Raw genomic sequence first — 20,468 nt, forward strand, 5'->3', positions numbered from 1 at the left:
TGGGGAGCAACATTGCTCTATCTCTGTCTGCCAAAGGAGTGACTTAACCTCAAGGCAAAGTTGAGCCAACTGAGATTAGTCTGAAATGAAGACCGAAAACTGTTGGGTCAAGGATAGGCGAGAGAATCACATGCAGTAACCTCACTCCACAATTTTCACAACCCAGTAATTCTTGATGATCTTTTTCCATTCTGAGAGAAAAGATTGAACGTCCTCCTGACCAGAGACAGCAGGAAGTTGGACTTGAGATGCATCAAAACTTTTGTCCAAGTTTTTCCTGTGGCTGTTGCAGGGTTTTAGGCTGATGCCAATGCCTTGGTTGCCCTCTGATGTTACTACTACTGCAGAGGAGGGTGAACTGAGAATGTTGGTAAGACTGAAAGGAGTGTTTCTGAAAAAACGTATGCCTAAAAGAGAAGTATTGGTGTCTGGGAGACAGATATTGGTCATCTTCTCCTGTTGACTGAGATTGGATAACAGCCTGAATCTCCATAATTTGGCCAGAGTTTCCTTGACTTTATCCCTGAATAAACTGTCCCAAGCAAGGGACTGCAATCCTGTTAGGTACATCTTTTCTCAGACTTCTGGCATGCAACCAAGCCAGCCTATAGACCCCCAGCTGCGGCTACTGAAGTCTTGCCAAGGTGTTGAAAGCTTTATAGACAAGTGGACCAGATGCCACTCACAGTTGACAGCATTCTGAACTAGGGATGTGAATCGTATTTCGGACGATTGAAAATATCATACTATATTTTCAAAATCGTCAGAAATCGGGGGCTCCCCAAAACCGATAGGAAAACCCCACGATATTGTTCATGGGGTTCTCTTATTGTTTTGGGGGAGGGCGGGAAAAACGGCACACAAAAATAATCCTTAAACCCACCCCGACCCTTTGAAACTAATCCCTTAGCTTCCCCCACCCTCCCGAGCTTCCCCCACCCTCCCGAGCACTGGATGGCCGGCGCCATCTTTAAAAATGGCGCGGGCTATCCAGTGCTCCTACCATGTGACAGGGGCCGGCCAATGGCATGGATACCCTGTCACATGGTAAGGGCAAAGGGCCATCAGCGCCATTTTGATTGATGGCAGCCGACGGCCCGAGAGCGGGAGATCGCTCCCGGGACCCCCACTGGACCACCAGGTACCTGTAAAAGGTTTTGGGGGTGGGGGAAGCTAAGGAATTAGTTTTAAAAGGTCGGGGTGTGATTTTTGTTTATCGGCTCGGGCGCAGCCGAAAAAAAAAACCCGATCGGGCCGGACAAAAAAAAAATCACGATGTGAATCGGAACCGGAATCAGAACTGAATCTGGTTCCGATTCACATCTCTATTCTGAACCACATTATGTACTGCAGCCTGTTTGGGGTCTAAAGATTCCATGAGGAGCTTCATCTTTCTGATACATTCATGTAAGTTCTGAATCATATGCAGCTGATGCACTACTAAGAAACTGTAGTAGCTCAGCAAGGAACTTTGGAACACTTTCTTTCCAAAGATGTCTAGTAACTTTAGATCTTTACCTGGTGAAGTGTTGGAAATCTTCCTACTTTTCTTTACCTTCTTAAGAGCTGGCTCTATCATGCCAAACCCAGGGGCCGGCTGCAACCTATATTTGAGATCCACTCTTCTAGCCACCAGCAGGCATGTGGTGGGATTCTGCCACATTCTGGATTGCACAGAGCAGCCTGTGTATCAGGATCTCTGCTGAGTTCCCCCGGGGGCTCTAGGTGCTGCAGTAGGTCAAAACCTCTGTCCATGGATCCACCTCCTTTCTGACATTAATATGTAATGTGTTTGGCAACTTATCTAGGAACTTGCTGTGGCAATTCCAGCTAAGGATCTGAAGGAATCCCCATTAAACCTTCCTCTGATACAGGTAAAAGGGAAACACTGATCCATGACCAAACTGGAACCTATGTCGCCTTGGAGAAGAAACGTCTCGAGTGGGCGCTGACCTAGTCTAAACTTCCTCATTGTCCTCCAACTCTGGGTGGGATCCCCAGCTACAGGTGGAGGATTGCCTGAATATTGAGGGTTAATAACCATGACCATTAATTCTTCTGTAGGATTACACCATGGTATGGAACTGGTGGGTATCCCTGTTAAGGGAATACCTCACCAGTTTTTGATAGGAGAGACTCCAGTGCCCATCTTCTGCCTTCAGGTTCAAGGGAAGCAAAGAAAATTTTCACCGACTCAGTGATTTGTTCCACTTACTACTGTAATCTTTAATTCAGAGTTGGAGAAGAGACATCCTATGCCAAGATTCAAATAGGATACTCCTCCATCTGCTATAGTAGAGTTGTGATGCATGGCTCTAATAAAAGGGAGACACGCTGTGCTAATTTAGTGAGGCTCAGCTGTCGAGACTTGAGCTTCTGTGTTGGTGGAATAACATCTGGCACTTTCTTCTTCAGTACCGCTGGAATAATGGAGTGGGATCAGCACCAGTGTTTCCAGCCTCTGAGCCAATAGCACCATGGAATGCACACTCTGTGCCAACAAGACCGACCACATTCTGCAAGTGTGGGAATCTCGGAACAAAAGGAGCTCCGGCCCATGAAAGATGACGGTATTTGCAATGTTGCACTGACCAAGACTGACATAGACAAAGGGGTCTCCACCATGGGTCAGTGCTGTTTCTTTCTTTTTGGCTCCAAAGATCTCTGGGACGAGCCCCACTTGGGTGCCAATGAACGTGCATCTTCCAGTGCAAAGTGCCTCAGTGCCTTTCTCAACCCCAAGTCTTTGGACACAGCAGAAGGAGGAGCTTTCTTGACTCCACATGGTGAGAGGTTGTATGGAGGCCCCACTCTGAGAAGAGGAACAGTTCCTATGACCAGACTTATAGGTGCATTCTTTTGAGTTCCTTCCAGAGTTCTTGAATTTTCTAGGTCCTAGAAGACATCCTACTACAATTGTAACAGTTTGCCATGTCATGATCTGGGCCCAAACACCTGTAGTAGGCTCATGGGCATCGGTGATCAACATCCAATGCCTATATATGCAAGATTTGTAACCACAGCCACTGATGACTGGCTTCTTCTTGGGCCTCTCCCTGGACATCTTGCATACAATAAACACTTTTTATTGTATATTTTTAAGGATAGCACTTGAAAGTACTGTTGAGGGACTGCTAATGCAGTGGAAAAAAGAACTGCAATGAGAAAGAGAAGAAAAATACAGAGAATACAGAAAAATATCAAGCAAGAGAGGGTCACATGACTTGCAGAAGCTTAGACAAAATCTGACTGAGGCAATGTGCATGCAGGAATCACCATGCATGCTCAGTAAACTTTTACTGATCTTGGAGAAATATGTCCATTCAGTGTCATCAGATGACTTGACATTATACCCACATGTCATGGTTAATTTAGCCCTGCTTGTCGACGGAGAAGCAAAAAAAAATACTTTGATATATTTGTATAGCACAGATCTAATATTTTTTACTTTACTTTTTACTAATTTAATGTTACACTGCTGGAAAAATAATATCCATCAATGAAAAGAAATCATATTACAGCAAGTGGTCAACAAAGCCGTCAGGCAAAATCAATGTTGCATTTGCTTAATCTAAAAACATCATGACCACAAGAATAGGAGACTCAAAGAATGGGAAATTCTACAAAGGGGAAAAAAGCAAGGTAAGATGCCTAGACTCTACCTTTAATAATAGGTTGGGCTGTTCTCATCTCAGTTTCACAAAGAAAAATGAAAAAAACCTCAAACCACATCACCCTCCAAAACTAGGAAAACAATACAGAAGAATCATTTAATAACAGCAAGGAATCACCAGAAACTATTTCTAGCACTTTTTGCGGATGGATTTCCAAAAAAAATCAGTTGGTTAACTCGGGTTAAAATAAAAAGGTAAATATCCTGGCTATACAATAGACTCCCTTACGTAGCTCTTAAAAAGGTTTGCACCAGAATCATTAGCCATGCTAGGAAAATTCACCAACTGCAAGTTTTTTATACTTTAACAAATTGTCAGTATTTTCCATTTTGCACCTAGTTCCTCAGGGCCATTAGACTGAGCCAACAACTGTACTCTTAACAACCTGGATCCAAAAAAGATGAACCATCCTCTGGCCACTCACCTCTCAATCCACAGCCGCCTCCAAACCCTCAGAGAGCTCTCCAGATCCCCAGCAAGACACCCTCCAACCATCACCAACAGCCAGCTGCCACCGTAAGAAGAAATGATGTCAGGAGGGGGTCAGGGCCTTTCACGGCATGAGACACAAGTTCATGGCACACCCACTTCTTGATGACAGCCCTAACTCAACAGCTTGAGACCCCTGCGGAGTTCTCCACTTCCCAGTCTCTGACCAAAAAGGGGAGGACAGAAAACTGAGCATGCCCCCCCTCCCACCATGGGAGTAATACGTGTGTCCCCTTCATCTTGTTTAGGATGAGCAAAAGATATTTATAAAAGTAAGGCCAAACTCCTTGAGCTATGAGGGAGTAAACCAAAAGGATTAAACTCTGTTGTGTCATTCTTGGGACCTCAAAAGTAACAACACAGGTCTAGTTCCTGGGGAAACAAGCAGGTAAACTTACTAACAGGCTTATGAGTTGTTTCTCTTGACCCATACCCAGTCTACCCAATTGGAAACACTATCTCTCTCCTTTACCATTTCTCAGATGCCTCATAGATCATGATTTTGGACATTTTGGATGATTTTTCCATGCATTGGTTTCCTTTCATGTATCCTGTTTTGGACATATGATACAATGTTTTTTTAGCATGATTTTTGTGAACGTCTATGACTTTCAAGTGAGTTTGTTAAACTTAGGACTTTGTATTTGATACTTGTTCAGTGTAAAATTATGTCTTGTTTTCTCATATTACTTGATAGCATAAGTCTCTAAAATTGCTGCCCTTCAATGTGTTCTTATATAAATATGTTTTGAAGATATTTTTTAAATACAATTTAAAATCAACCTTATTAAAATAGGATTTTTATTTACCAAGTGCTTAATTTTTAAGTACTTCTGAATTTATCAGCCTGTAAGAATGGTTTCTTTAGAGTTTTCCCATTAGTCATAGTTTTTCCATTTAGATCTGGAATCCTAGACCTGGTTCAAGGGTAGCTCGGCACTATGAGAAAGAAAAGAATTATTTTCTGGCTGGGAGAGGGGTTGGGGAGGGGGACCAAAGCCCCCTGCACCCCAGAGAAGGAGCTTCCCCACTCCCCATGTCTGACTGGACCACTTTAATCGGTTACAGGGAAAGGCACTTGGTGCTTGTCCACCCAGAAATTGACTGTGCCCCCTCTATGGCCCCCTATATAAAACTTTCTGGAGCCACCGCTGTTTTCTGGGGATCTGAATTCTTGCTGTTCCATTGCTGGTGGCCAGAAGGTAAAATGTCCTGCCCCCCAGATGGGTGGCTTCATTTCTGAAGAGGTGCTAATGAATACCACCATTCTTACTGCTTACCTGACCTTTGCCATCATCCACAGAGCTTACATGTAGTGAGCTATGCTTCTATTCTCTCTCAAGGGCAATGGAGATTTAGAACATGCTGATGGTCCTTGACCAGAAGCATTAAGGCACTAAATTACACTGACATGGCCCATAAATTGCCAAATGAGGAAGTCCCAGATGTGTGCTTGCTTGGCATGAATAGAATGTAGAGAGAATGACAAGGAGAGGACTTACCTTACAGTGGCCTCCTGCAGTCTGAGGTCTGACTTGAATAAATACCTCACAGTAACAAAATCACCAATGTGACCAAGGGAAAGACAAAGGCAGCGTGATAGGACTTATGTCTGGATAATGAAATTAGATCATTTACAAAACAGGTTATGAAAACGGAGCAATCTGAATTGAACAACAAACCATTCTGTGTAAATAGAAGAGGAGTGCACAGATCAAGACTTTTGCTTTTACTGTGTGAAAAGAGTATCAGGGGAGGCAAGGTGCATTTCACAAACCCTCCGCTAGTATAGCCAATACTTTGACTGAATTATTTATTTACTTACCCTCTCGGGTAACACATAAATATTATCTATTCCATATGGTAGTCAAGCATCTCTGAAAGGTAACATTTTATCCATTTAATGATCCTTGTAATTATCCCATCTCTTTATGGACTGTGTGAGATGTAGAAATTCAGCTTTTTATATTATGAGAGATTTCTGCTCCATGTCTGATCCTTTTCAGTGTAAAATGGCAACCAGATTGAATAAAACATGAAATATACCCATAAAGTAATTTCAGAGATATGTAAGAATTTGCCATTAATTGTTATGAAATAAATAGTCAATCTTTTTTTAACTTCTGCAGAAATTAGAGCCCAGGTTTACGTTTGGGATAAAAGTTAATGGGACCATATAGCTCTATACCTTCCCTGTAAGTTTCATTTAATGCCCCAGCTGGCTTGTAATGTATTGGGCCACCTCCTCGCCCCTCATTTTCATTTATCTTGGGGTTATGTATAAGCTTTAAACTAGCACCAGCGTTTAAAATAACGTACATTGTCACCCATCTCTGTAACATATTGACATTGATCCTTAGGCGTTCAGGTATTCAATTAGTCCCAAACACTCCACTAATGTTCACAGTATCTTAGCAGGATTGGGCAAGTGAGGCAAGCAAGTCTTCCCCCCAAAATGCAGGAAACGTATCTACGGTGGATGTACATTTGTAAATTGGTGTGATATAGTCACAGTTTTTCCTATGCATTTTTTGATTCATTTACATGACCTGTTATCTTGCATATAAAACTTGATAAATTGTGGTCAAAGCATTACATTAACACCTGACAGCTGGGAAACATCAAAATTATCTACTGCTATCATTATGGAGCAGCACTGAAAATGGCATATGCTTTCAAATTATTGCTCATGAGTCTATAGTCCCCACTAGGTCTTCTTTATTAAGGACTCACAGAATACAGGAAGTCCTCAGACTTAAGACACAATTGGTTCCTGATTTCTTCAGATGAAAGGTTGTAAGTTGAAACTGATTATCCCATAAGAATAATGTTATAAAAGGGGGATTGGTTCCAGCACCAGGGTTCAATAGCCTATTTTCACCAAACCTTTGTAATATATAGTACTGTAAAAAGCTTAGGCACAGTTTAAAACATTACTGAAGAGGAAAGTATCAATGCATGCCTACAAGGACATTGTACTGACACTATTTTGAGAGAATGAAACCCCTGGTATTCTCCCTACTGATTTCACCTCGATAGGCATCATAGTCATCAACACACCAGTGTGCATACTGGCCACTTTTTTATTTGTGGTCACCTTGAGATTACTGCTGATAGTGGGGGGAAGGTAGGAGGAAGGAATAATGCATATCATACAAACATGATGACGTATCTAGTCTTCCATCAACACAAACCATTCAGCTTTACAAGATTCAACATTAAAAAAACTTTATTGACATGACAATTTTAAATGTGTTGCCAAAGTAATATATAGAATAAAGAATAGGGATGTGCAGAGGGACCCCATACGTTACATTCAGTATTCGTATTCGTGGGGGGGCAGATACGTTGCATTTGGCAAGGGGGGGCCACCGATCCGTTCATGCATTCCACTCTTATTTGTTTCCCGGCTAAAATGTAATTAACTATAACCCCCTATCCTCCTGACCCCCCCAAGACTTGCCAAAACTCCCTGGTGGTCCAGCGGGGGTCCAGGAGCCATCTACTGCACTTACGCCATTGGCTGCCGGTATTCAAAATGGCACGATAGCCTTTGACCTTACTATGTCACTGGGGCCATTGGTTGGCCCCTGTCACATGGTAGGAGCAATGGACGACCGGCGCCATCTTGTGCTCCTACCATGTGACAGGGGCCAACCAATGGCACCAGTAGCCCCTGTAACATAGTAAGGGCAAAGGCTATCGGCGCCATTTTGAATACCGGCAGCCAATGGCCCGAGTGCAGGAGATGGTTCCAGGACCCCTGCTGGACCACCAGGGACTGGTGGAAAGAGGATAATCAATTGGATAGTGCTGTACCAGAGTATAAATTATATCACAATAACAGAAAAGAGCAACTTGGTGGCGGGGTGCCACTTTATGTCCGGGATGGCATAGAGTCCAACACGATAAAGATCTTGTAAGAGATTAAATGCACAATTAAATCTGTATGAGTAGAAATATCTTTTGTGTTGGGTATCTGGTAGACGTGAGGACCGCTTGGTAACTTGCCTGTCTGGTACGAAGGTGGTGGACCTCACGCGACACCTAGATAGGATTATAGACAGTGCTGGGGTGGAGCCGGCTGTCGAAGAACATGTGGGCACCAATGACACAGGAAAATGTGGGAGAGAGGTTCCGGAAGTCAAATTTAGGATTTTAGGTAGAAAGCTGAAATCCAGAACCTCCAGGGTGGCATTCTCTGAAATGCTCCCTGTTCCGCGTGCTAGAGGCAGGCAGAGCTCTGAAGTCTCAATGCGTGAATGAGACGATGGTGCTGGGAAGAGGAATTCAGTTTGTAAGGAACTGGGGAAGCTTTTGGGAAAGGGGGAGACTTTTCCGAAAGGACAGGCTCCACCTTAACCAGAGTGGAACCAGGCTGCTGGCACTAACTTTTAAAAAGGAGATAGAGCAGCTTTTAAACTAGAACAAGGAAGAAAGCCGACAGTCACTCCACAGTGCTTGGTTTAGAAGAATGTATCTTTCAAGGATACTAATGAAACAGGAGAATTAGGGGCATGCCAACAGAGAGGTTCCACTAAAAGGGGTGGAGGAGTAGCCTAGTGGTTAGAGCAGTGGGCTATGAACCAGGAGACCAGGTTTTGATTCCTGCTGTTACTCCTTGTGACCTTGGGCAAGTCACTTCACGCTCCATTGCCTCAGGTACAAACTTAGATTGTAAGCCCTGTGGGGGTAAGAAAATACCTAAAGTACCTGAATGTAATCCACTTTGAAGTACTGCAAACAGTGGAATATAAATCTAAATAAATAAAAAGCAAACATAATCCATGTGCCTATAAGAGCTAAAGAATTAAAAATTATCCCTATCAACTGAAAAGCAGGTTATTAATACAAACAAATAACACACTTTGAAGTGTCTGTATGCCAATGCCAGCAGTCTAAGAAGTAAGATGGGAAAGTTAGAGTGTATAGCAGCAAATGATAAGATTGGCATCTAAGAGACTTGGTGGAAGTAGAATAACCAATGGGACAGTGCTGTATCAGGCTACAAATTATATCACAATCATAGGGAGAATCAACTTGGTGGGGGGTGTGGCACTTTATGTCCAGCAGGGTATAGAGTCCAACAGGATAAAGATCATGCAAGAGACTGCGGGGTAGATTTTCTAAGGTGTGCATGTGCGTGTACTTCCCGGTGTGCACACATGGATATGCTGATTTTCTAACATGTGTGCACCAGCGCACGCATATAATAAAATCGTTGGGCTGCACATGCACGCCAGATTTTGTAATCCGTGTGCGCGGCGACCACAAGGGGGGGGGGATACAGTTCTGCAAATTTTGCATGGGGACGCATCCCAGCCTTCCCCAGTTCCCTCCCAGTCCACTCCAATTAAGGATGCGTCACCATGCAAAATTTGCATAACTGTACCACCCCCCCTTGTGGTCGCTGCGCACACAGATTACAAAACCTGGCGTGCAGGTGCGGCCCAACGATTTTATAACATGCATGCGCTGGTGCACACATGTTAGAAAATCAGCATATCCATGTGTGCATGCCAGGAAGTACACGCACATGCACACCTTAGAAAATCGACCCCACAGTCTCTTGCATGATCTTTATCCAATTAAGGAGCGAACAGGGAGGGAACTTCCCAGCCCCCTATCGAATCTTCCTTTTCCTTCCCCTTCCCCTATCCTCCCCACCCCCTAAACCTACCCTATCTTACCTTTTTTTTTTTTCAAGTTGCTGCTCCTCTGGAGCAGAAGTAACTTGCGCGTCCTGGCAGGAGAGAGACCCAGGAACGCCGTGGGTGGAGCCTATCCAACCCGCTAAGACAGAATCAAGAGTGGCCTGGGAGGGCCATGGGCAGAGACCATCCCGTCCATGGCCAAAGATAGGGAGGCCCAGGAAAGCCACCTGTGGGGACCATCCCACTCAGAGCAGAAGACCAATTGGAAGGCCTGGAATGAGAGAGTAAGGGATGGGGACTGAAGGAGAAAGGTGGCTGCTGCTGTCACATGTGCTTGCGTGAGAGGGGAAGACAGAAAGTGAACTAGCATGTGTATGTGATTGAAAGCATATGTTTGTGTGTGTATGCATGTATGTGTGTGTGATTGAGAGCATGTGTGGAGAGAGCATGTATGAGTGTGATTGAGAAGATGCGTGATTCAAAACATGTGGAGAGAGCATGGGGGAAGTGAGTGAAAAAGCACGTGTGTATGTATGTATATGAATGAGGCATGTGTGAATGTGTTTAAGAGCAGGAGTGTGTGTGATTGAAAACATATGTGAACAGAGCATGCATATGTGACATTGAGTGTGTATGATTGAAAGCATACGTGAAGAGAGTATGTGGGTGTGGGTGTGCATTGAAACCATGTGTGGAGATAACGTGTGTGTGACAGTGAGTGTGTGTGATTGAAAGCATATGTGTGAAAGAGCATGTGTGTTTGGGTGAGAGAGAGAGCAGAAAGTATGTGTGCAGCAACACTGCCCCAGCCACTGCTAATCTATAATAATCTCAGGGCATCTGGAAATCAGAAACTCCTTATTAGTTTTAATTATTGTTTTGGCTGTTATTTGATGTATCTGTTGCACTGAAACTTTTTATTGATAATTGTAAAATTTGTATGAGTTTTTATTTTTTGGATGCTATTCTATTCATCAGCTGTTTTGAAATATTCTTTATATTAGGATGATTTTGCTATTATGATTAATGATTTATATTTCTTTATTTTATTGTTTGATATTTTATAAGGAATGGCGATTGTTTCTGTTTTTCCATTGTTGCACTGTATACAGAGTCAGGTTTCCTGCGGTTTCCAGTTCTCTTTTTTGTCTGCACATTTCTATTTCTATTTCTATTTTATGGTCTCTTTATTCTGTATTTGTTGAGAGTATGTCTATGGTCTGCATATGTGACTGAGATGAAATATTCTGCTACAGTGTTGTTTCTGTGTAGTGGTCTCTAGCAGCCTGGCTTATTCTGTTTTCCTAATAGGAAGTGCATTGGTGTTTTAGGGCTTGTTATAATATTTGCAGTGTTGCCTTTCCAAAGGTAGGATTGAGTGTTGTTTGAGCGCTGGTGTTTAGTGCTGTTTTGGTATGTGAGATTTACTACTTTGTAATTGTAATTCTGTTTATTCTTGGCTTTCTTAGGGCCATGCCCACACCCAACATGTGTTACCATAGGCCTAATGCCACATGGGTTCCAATTTGTTCTTTACAGGGTTTTCTGGATGGAAAAAACAGCAGTGCATGTAAATATAATATACATGTTATAATATTTTTACCTCAAAAGACTATACTTTGTACTTTTTCATATAAAATTTGTTATTATGAATGCAGATTTTTAAAAAATTATATTTGTGTGGTAGGTCTAATCAGTGGAGGAGAGAGGGAGGAGGGGAGGCGCCAAGTTATATGGTTTACTAGGATGCCTAACACTCTTTCACTAGCCCTGCCAGCAATCTCATTGCTACCATCCCCTTATAAGTCACAGCTCACAGACTTGCTCCCTAATTCTGCCCTCAGCTGAGTCCCAAGTCCTAGAATCACAGCTGCAGTTTCTGCCTGTAGTGGTTATGCTCCATTCGTATACTCCCCTGCCTGCAAGCTTGCTGAAGGGGAATGGCAGGAACAGTAAACAGAGAAGCCCAGAGCTTTTTAGTGTTTCCCCTGAGACCTAGCAATTATTGCAAATTTCCTGAGTCTCTGGGGGAAATCCAGAGAATTTCCAGCTATGCCAATGTGTGCCTATTGGGAGATGCTTAAAGTCGAAACAAGTATTGTAAGTTGGATAATGGGTGTCAGTTTAGAAACATTGTTAACTCTGAATCATGTAATTCAAAATACCTTAATATAGTAAGTGAAATAAAAAATATCAACTGAACATATTGGGGTAGATTTTAAGACCTGCGCATGTTATAAAATTGGGGGTCGGTGCGCGCAAGGGGGTGCACAATTGTGCACTGCGCGCTTACCGAGCCCGCGCTGAGCCGCGCTGCCTTCCCCCGTTCCCTCCCCACCCCACCTTCCCTTCCCTTTCCCTAAATCCCCCACCCCCCCCAGCCCTAAGCTAAACCCCTCCAAAAAAATGATCCTACCCTGTTGTGCCTGCCTCGGGCAGGCGCAAGTTGAGCATGCCGGCCGACTGCCGACACGCAATCCCCCGGCACAGCAGCAAATGGCCGCTGTTCTTGGAGCCCCTGACCCCGCCCTGCCCCGGACCACCCCGACCCGCCCCACCCCACCATTTTTGAAAGCCCCAGGACTTAGACGCGTCCCGGGGCTTTATGCGTGTCACCGGGCCTTTTTAAAATAGACCTGGCACACATAAGTCCTCTGGATTTACGTGCGCTAACGTTTTGAAAATCCAGCCCATTGAGTATACACTGGGTACCATTTCAAATGTAGAAAAACCTCTACAAGGAGTATGATGTATAGAACCGAAGGAGGAGTACCTGACCGGAAGGTGGCATAATCCAACAAATAGTGTAGGTGTACAGATAACAAAAGAACAAAAAAAGTGAATTGTGAAAATATTTAGCGATCACAATACCAAGCAACAGCTCTCAATAATTTATCAAAATAGAAAAAACAGAGCGGGACCGACAGTAATACCAAAATCTTTTACATAAAATTATCTTCAAATTGCGAAGAGTGAGATGGTATCAGAAGTAGTAGTGCCTACGATATAATCACCCACAGTGGGCATCAGGCAGTATCAGCCCAAATGGCACTGCATCTTTAATCATCTTCCGTCAGACTCCCACCAGCTATTAGAACAAATATATACCAAAAAATGTTTATTATACTTATAGCATCCCAAAAAAATATTATTAATTCTTTTCTTCCACCTATTGTCACAAAATTGCAAAAATACTTAGCTCCACAGGTGTCCAACAAATTCACCCAACACTGACCATGTTTTGGCAACAGTGCCTTCCTCAGGGGTTAACTTCCAAAATTCCAATGCACTAGATGCCTTTGTTTGAATGACTGGACAACGTCCTTTGACTATATTACCACCCAAGTAACAGACTCTGGTGGGAGTCTGACGGTAGATGATTAAAGCTGCAGTGCCATTTGGGCCGATACTGCCTGAGGCCCATTGCAGGCGAGAGACAGTGGATTATACTGTAGGCACTGCTACTTCTGATGCTGTCTCACTCTTCTCAGTTTGAAGATAATTATATGTAAAAGATTTTGGTTTTACTGTCGGTCCATCTCTGTTTTTTCTTTTTGTAAAAATATTTACCATACATGATAATTTTACCTTATTGCTTCTCTATATTTATAATACCATATGAAGGTAATTTTCAAACAGCCTGCATAATGGCAAAGTCTTAGTGCGTAAGTTCACTTTGAAAACACTCGGGCAATTCTTCAAGTAGGTGCACACGTTCACACATCTCTTCAGAGGATGTAACGCATACATGTATATTTACGTGCATACATTTCAAAACTAAAAAACATGCACATCAGTGCCGAATCCACCCCAACTCTGCCCCAGATAATTTCTCAGTGCATGAAACAAGGTTATGTATGTACATTTATTTATTTATTTATTGTTTATTTATTTAAAAATACTTATGTCCCACATTATTCACATGCACCGAGCCATTTACACACATAAAACCATAAATGGCTTTGAAAATCACCCCCATATGCTCATTTTAGTTTTATAATTTATTTGAGATGTTATGTGGTATGACGTGCTTTTAACTAGGTACCCAGATTAAATTTTCCCATTACATAATTTAGGGCCTCATTTACTAAGCATTTTTCCCAAAGTCACAAAATGGGAGACAAGCCTTAAAGGTGAATTGTAAAATCCAGGTGCACGCCAAACTCAGGAGAGGGATGGTGCATGTAACACATGCGCATGTCCGCCAGATTTTATAAGCTGCCCACAAGTCCCGATGAGCAAATATCTTGCATCGTGAAAAAAAAGGGATGGAATGTATGTGGGGCCTGGGCATTCTGGGGCGGGGCCAGGAGATATGCACACGAGTACCTACGCCCCTGGGCACACATCTAGGTATATTTGAGCATAAATGTACTTGTGCCCTGAAGGAGGAGTAAGCCTCAATAAAAATATTTCCAGGCAACTATGAAGTGATTGAGGGGTCTGGGATAACTCTATAGGCTGCATTTCAGCTATTTCCTGCCTCTAATCAGCAGTGATATGCAAGCGCGGCTTTTTAAGAGATTCAAGTGTGCTGCACAGAGTAACCATGTCTCCAAACTGTTTGCAAAAAATATGGGATTTTGCTGAAATTATTTCCAACAACGATTCATCTTTCCTCTGAGGAAGGAAGATTATTTTATCTTCCGAAACATTGCAATGTCGAGAGTTTAACATTCAAATATTGTGAGAACATCTCTCAGTCAGCTCAGCATCCCATTAACTTTTTGAAGACAACTTTAAAGATAAGTGTTGTCCAAATTATATAAATGATCTTTTTAATTACATAAATTTTTTTCAAAAAAACAAAAAAGATTAAAGTATTTGGGATACACTTTTAGTGAGAGGTCTAAACTAAGAATGACTGATGACTAAAAATATAAGCACTTGATATGGGCCAAATTGCAACCTAGCATGATAAGCTTATCAAAGTCTTGGTATGATGGTCATTCTTTTATGAATTTACATTGATAAGTAATTTCATGTATACACATCTGCTATCCTTTCATGTGAGATCTATATAGGTTTTGATAACTGGGGAGAGTGCAGGCTAAACAACCAGGGGGGTTTGGAGGACCTAGCTGTACACTGGGAGAACTAGTGGATGAACTGGTGAAACTGGTCATGGCGTGGACGCACTCTTGTTATAAAACTCCCTTACTCGCGTGGCTCAAAGCCAGTATTATGCAGCTGTGCATGCACACTTGTAAAATTAGGAGAACACATACATGCGCCAGGGCTATTTTATAACATACATGCATATGTGTGCACAGGATATAAAATTGCCACATATCTGGCTGCTTAGCCATATATACATGTATATGTGCATCTGCGTGCCCATTTGAAAGCTACCATCCCTGTAAATAAGGCCCTTAGTTTATTATTCTAGCCATCCTGGTTAGCTGGAGTTTAGCCACTTTTCAGTCAGGCATCACTCCTTCGGTTCTGTATGTGGTACCCAGCCTGGTGCCCTCCTGTCTCATTCCCTTTCACATACCTCTACAAGGCTCTATGGATATCCATACAAAGGTAACCAGTTACAACCATTAGTCTGAACTGTGAGCTTCAGGGCATTAAGCACAATTGAAACAATGGAGAAATCAGCATTCATTGTCATAGTACTAGACCAATGTAGGCTACTGGCCACAACAGGTCTGGTTATCAGGTATATTTCCATGCACAGGCTCCCTTGAATGCTAATTTTTTCTCATGCACATTCACTGTAAATTAGAGATGTGCTTCGTTTTTTTCTACCGGGTCGTTTTTCGGTTCGAATACTTCGTGGTATAATTCGGGTGGTCTCGTTTCGTTTTCGGTTCGTTTGTCCGAAAACAAAACGAGAAACCCGAAACCGGGCCGAAAAACGAATCGGTAAACGAAGGTAAAAAAAAAAACCCACCCAAGCATTTAAAAACATTTTGAATCATTTTCGTACATATAGGCAACCCCCCCCCCCCCATCCCGATCCCTCCCGAAGACTTACGAAGATCCCTGGTGGTCCAGCAGGGTCCCGGGTTCCATTTGCCCTCCGTGCCCGGTGCAAGCTGTGCACCTCAAAATGGTGCCGAATAGCCCGAACTACCATGTCACAGGGGCTTTCGGCGCTATTGGTCAGCCCCTGTCACATGGCCATCGGCGCCATCTTGTGCTCCTATCATGTGACAGGAGCTGACCAATGGCGCCGAAAGCCTCTGTGACATAGTATGGGCAAAGGCTATCGGCGCCATTTTGGTTACTGGCAGCCGAAAACAAAATCGCTCTCAGACCCTTCCTGGACCCCTAGGGATTATTGGCAAGCCTTGGGGGGGTCAGGAGGGGCTTGCACCGGGCACGGAGGGCAAATGGAACCCGGGACCCCGCTGGACCACCAGGGATCTTCGTAAGTCTTAGGGAGGGATCGGGATCGGGGGGGGGGGTGGTGTATTACAGTTAATTTAAATGTTTGGGGTGGTTTGGGGTGGTTTTTAATTTAAAAAAAAAAATTTGTGCCCCTCTCCCCAGGCAAACCCGAAAACGAAATTTCCCCGAAATTCGGGGGGGAAATTTCGTTTCCAGTTTCGGGGCCTCCGAAACAATGCCGTTTATTTCGTGTTTCGGGGACTCCGAAACACGAACGAATTAGGAAATTTCGTTCAATTTCCTAAATAGGGCGAAAAACGAACCACATCTCTACTGTAAATATCCTGAAAACCAGATCTGTTTGTGGCACTCCAGGACCAGAGATGCCACCCCTGTACTGGACCTTAGTAAACTGAAGGCAGGTGTATAGCTCCAAAAACTACTGAGTTTTTCAATTACATTAAAAAAGTGTTCAGGAACTGGATACATGGGCCAAAGGCATGTATCCAGTTAAATTTAAACAGGCATACCCCAACTCCTCTCAATCCTAATCTTTGTCCTATGAACCACCTCAGCTCACGCTCAGCCTTTATACCACCTCCCTGTTCTCCCCCTCTCCTTCCCACCACCCCTCCTGCTCCCTTCCCTTGCACTCCTAGCCCCCCAATACCCCTCCCTCTCACCCCCTAGCAACCCCTCCCTGAAAGTACCCGTGCCTTAATGTACCCCTTTTCACTCTACCCCACCCGCCCCTCTCCCCCTGCTCCCTCCCTCCTTACTCCCCCCTCACTAACTTTTAACTGTACATATGTGCACTTGCCTCCTCATACTGTAAATAAGCCCTCATATGCTAATTCTCAAGTGTACATGTCTCGTTTAATTTGTTTATAAGTTCTTTTGCATATTTAACCCTAACTTGAATGCAAAAAGTTGTAATTCTGCTGTTGACCCTCTTCCTTTGTATTTTGCATATTACCCAGTTAGCCCCTCCCTTGTTCATTGTAATTTCCTTTCTCAGTTACTTGTAAACCGACATGATGTGTCCTGTCCTACGAATGCCGGTATAAAAAAAGTGTTAAATAAATAATAAATACATAATAAATAAAGGAAAAGGAAAGCTGGTCACAGAAAGCGCTCGCACAGCACAATTGCCAATCTTCATATCCAAGATGGCCCTTGATGATGGCAGTGTGGGACACTTCGACATTTAGAGGGCAGTTTTCAAAACTGGGCACACTGTGGCAAAATTCACAGTTTGAAAACTGCTCTGGAGAAAAAGTGCCTTCAGACATCTGCCCCTGCTTTTCCTGGGGTTACTTTTTCCATCAGAAATAGCACACACAATTTGAAAATGCAGTTGACACAGATAACTTCCCTTCCTTGTCCTAAACACCCCTCAGGGAATGCCTACTCCTACTGCAGCTAAAGGCACAGAGGGTATATGGAGTCCCAGGCATACTTTCAGCTGGCTTAAGGGGTGGGAAATTTTTAGATACCCAGTTTTTTGCTGGGTAAATGAATGTCTACCCTGGTAAATTGCTTTGGAAAATTGGCCCTTTTGATCTTGCTATTTATGCCCTACTCAATCATCTTTTGAAGATAAAAAGCAGTCCTGTTGTGCCTTGTAGTCAGTCTGCTTTAGCTAAAAAAAAAAAAAAAAAAAAATTAAAAACAGGACTGTGGGAACAGGGAGTCAAATTATTTAAATTATTTTATTCTGAAAAGTCAAGAATAAGGAAGCCGCTTCTTGGCCTTTTCCAAGGAAGAGTATGATCCTGTAAAGGTCTTGAAATATATACATTTCATACACAAATGTTCTTTTAAAAATTATACAGGTTCCATGTGCTTGATTCAGGGGGGTGCTCGGTATGGTGAAATATGTCTTGGTTCAGTCCTCTGAAAGTACACTCATTTAACAGATTTACTACTATGTTCTTCTTTGTGCATAAAAAGGCTTCTCCTTGCATGGGTTATTAAAGTAGAAAGGCTTCATTATATTTCTAGCATGGCACACACGGAATATATTCTTTTGACAGGTCTATGCCTATGGCAAATAATCATTTACTGTGAGATAAAGTAGGAAGATGAGGTTATTTGACTATTTAGAAAATTTCAAATTATTTTACTTTCATTCACAAGGAAAAGTGATCTGAGGTAGCATCATCACATGGTAAGAGAATGATTTTATTTAAAAAAAAAAAAAAGATATCTTTTGACTATTACAGATATTACACTTGGGAATTGCAGCCATTTAAGTTATCAGTGGCACCGAAGTTCTACCGTAATGTGATTTTGACAATGATTTCTTGAAAGGAAACCAGTCTAGAAACGGATTTCATTCTGAGTGCAAAGCTGTTCCATAAACTGGCGAATTTTACCCTGAGTCATTTACAGTGGGGGGCTTACTCACAAGGCTGCATGGGAAGTAGGAGATTAATGTATAGCAAACCTGTTGGAATTCCACCAAGGGGCTCTTGTGACATTATAAATGAGATCAAGGGTTGACTTTTCTATGAAGTCACTGGAATCCAGAGGTAAGAGTTTCAACCTTTTCACTAATGCAGGTTGTCATTTTTGATTTGGTAGGTAGGAACTGCACATTCAGAACTTTAAAACAGACTTACTCTGCCAGTGCTTCTTCCCAGTGGTGGCTGACCTTCTAAACTCTATGACTCACTATCTCTCTCTATTTCTCTTTCCATGGTTTCAGGAGTACAAACCTCGGCTACATAGAAACAGGATTCATATTTATTTATTTTAAAATCTTGTATTCTACAACCTCCAGACAACTGTTTGGCGTGGATTACAACACAACAGTCATAAAATATTTAAAAATATTACAAAATACAGAAGTTAACAATTAACACCTTACAAACAAATAAATACATTAGGACTTAAATCGCCAGCTCATCTAAATGTTTTATAAAAAAAAACTCTGCCTTTAAAGCTTTCCTGAACATTTCGAAATCCTGTTCCTGTCTACTGCCACTCAAGAGAAAGCCTGCCCTCTGATATGGACCCATCTAAATGTTTTGACCGGAAGGGCAGCTAAGAGCTGGGCATCCTGTGACCTCAAAGCACGACCAGGAATATATCACTCAAGATGGTTTGTCAATACACATGGAAATATTGTTTTCAAAAGTTTAAAAACTATGGTAATCAACCTGAATCTACCTCTCCATTTAAGAGGGAGCTAGTGTAAATCTTTCAAGACAAGAGTTATATGTTCTCTTCTTGACATCTCAGAAATAACTTGAGTGGAAGCATTCTGTGCTAACTGTAAAGCGTGCATCAACCTATCAGGAAGACCAATATATAAAGAATAGGGATGTGCAGAGCAAAAGTTTATGTTCATAAGTCCATAAGTCGAAAGGGGGGGTCAATTTCGGTCAATATGGACATATGGAGAATTCCATAAGTTGAGTCTATGTCCCCTCACCCTCCTTAATCCCCCCCCCCCAAGACTTATCAAAACTCCCTGGAGGTCCAGCGGGGAGTCAGGACGCCATTTCTGAACTCCTTTGCGAGGAGCACGTGACGTCGGCGTCACGTCGGAGTGACGCGGCGTCGAGAGGCCCCCCCAAGCTGGCCAAAAGTTCCTATTGGGTGCAACGAGGGTCCCGGAGCGAACGCACGGGGAATCACGTGACGCCGCGTCACTCCGACATGACGCCGACGTCACGTGCTCCTCGCAAAGGAGTTCAGAAATGGCGTCCTGACTCCCTGCTGGACTACCAGGGAGTTTTGGTAAGTCTTGGGGGGGGGGATTAAGGAGGGTGAGGGGTTTAAATTTTTATTTAGGATCAACAATCGCGATTTCCAACGTATTCAACATAGCTATGTTGAATAAGTTGGAAATCCGATCGTTTTCGCCTCATCACTTTTTTAAGTTAAAAAACAAAAATAAGTTGCGTTTTACATTTAAGTTCAAAACGAATGCACACCCCTAATAAAGAAGCACAATAGTCTAGGTAACTGAGGACTAGGCTCTAAACAATCATTCAGAAGTAATTGCAGGTAACAGCATTTTTAATGGTGAGACTGTTATGAAGCTGTTTGTGGGCCTCTCACCTTCCATGTGGCCCAGTGCTGCCGTCTACTCTCCACGGTGGGTGAGCCACTGCTGATATCCATCTCTCATGGCCCAGAGGCTGCTGACGCTATTGCCTTGCGCAACCCAGCGCCGCCGCAGTCCTCTCTCTGAGGTGGGTGGAGCCGCCGACGACTTTGCTCCTCCTTGCAGCATGGAGCCTCTGTCTTGATCCCCTGTCCCGCGGCAGGAGTTCCGCCGCTGCCATCATGCGGCCCAGAG

This window comes from Rhinatrema bivittatum, chromosome 8 (assembly GCF_901001135.1).
Source record: "Rhinatrema bivittatum chromosome 8, aRhiBiv1.1, whole genome shotgun sequence".
In the NCBI taxonomy this organism is placed as follows: domain Eukaryota; kingdom Metazoa; phylum Chordata; class Amphibia; order Gymnophiona; family Rhinatrematidae; genus Rhinatrema; species Rhinatrema bivittatum.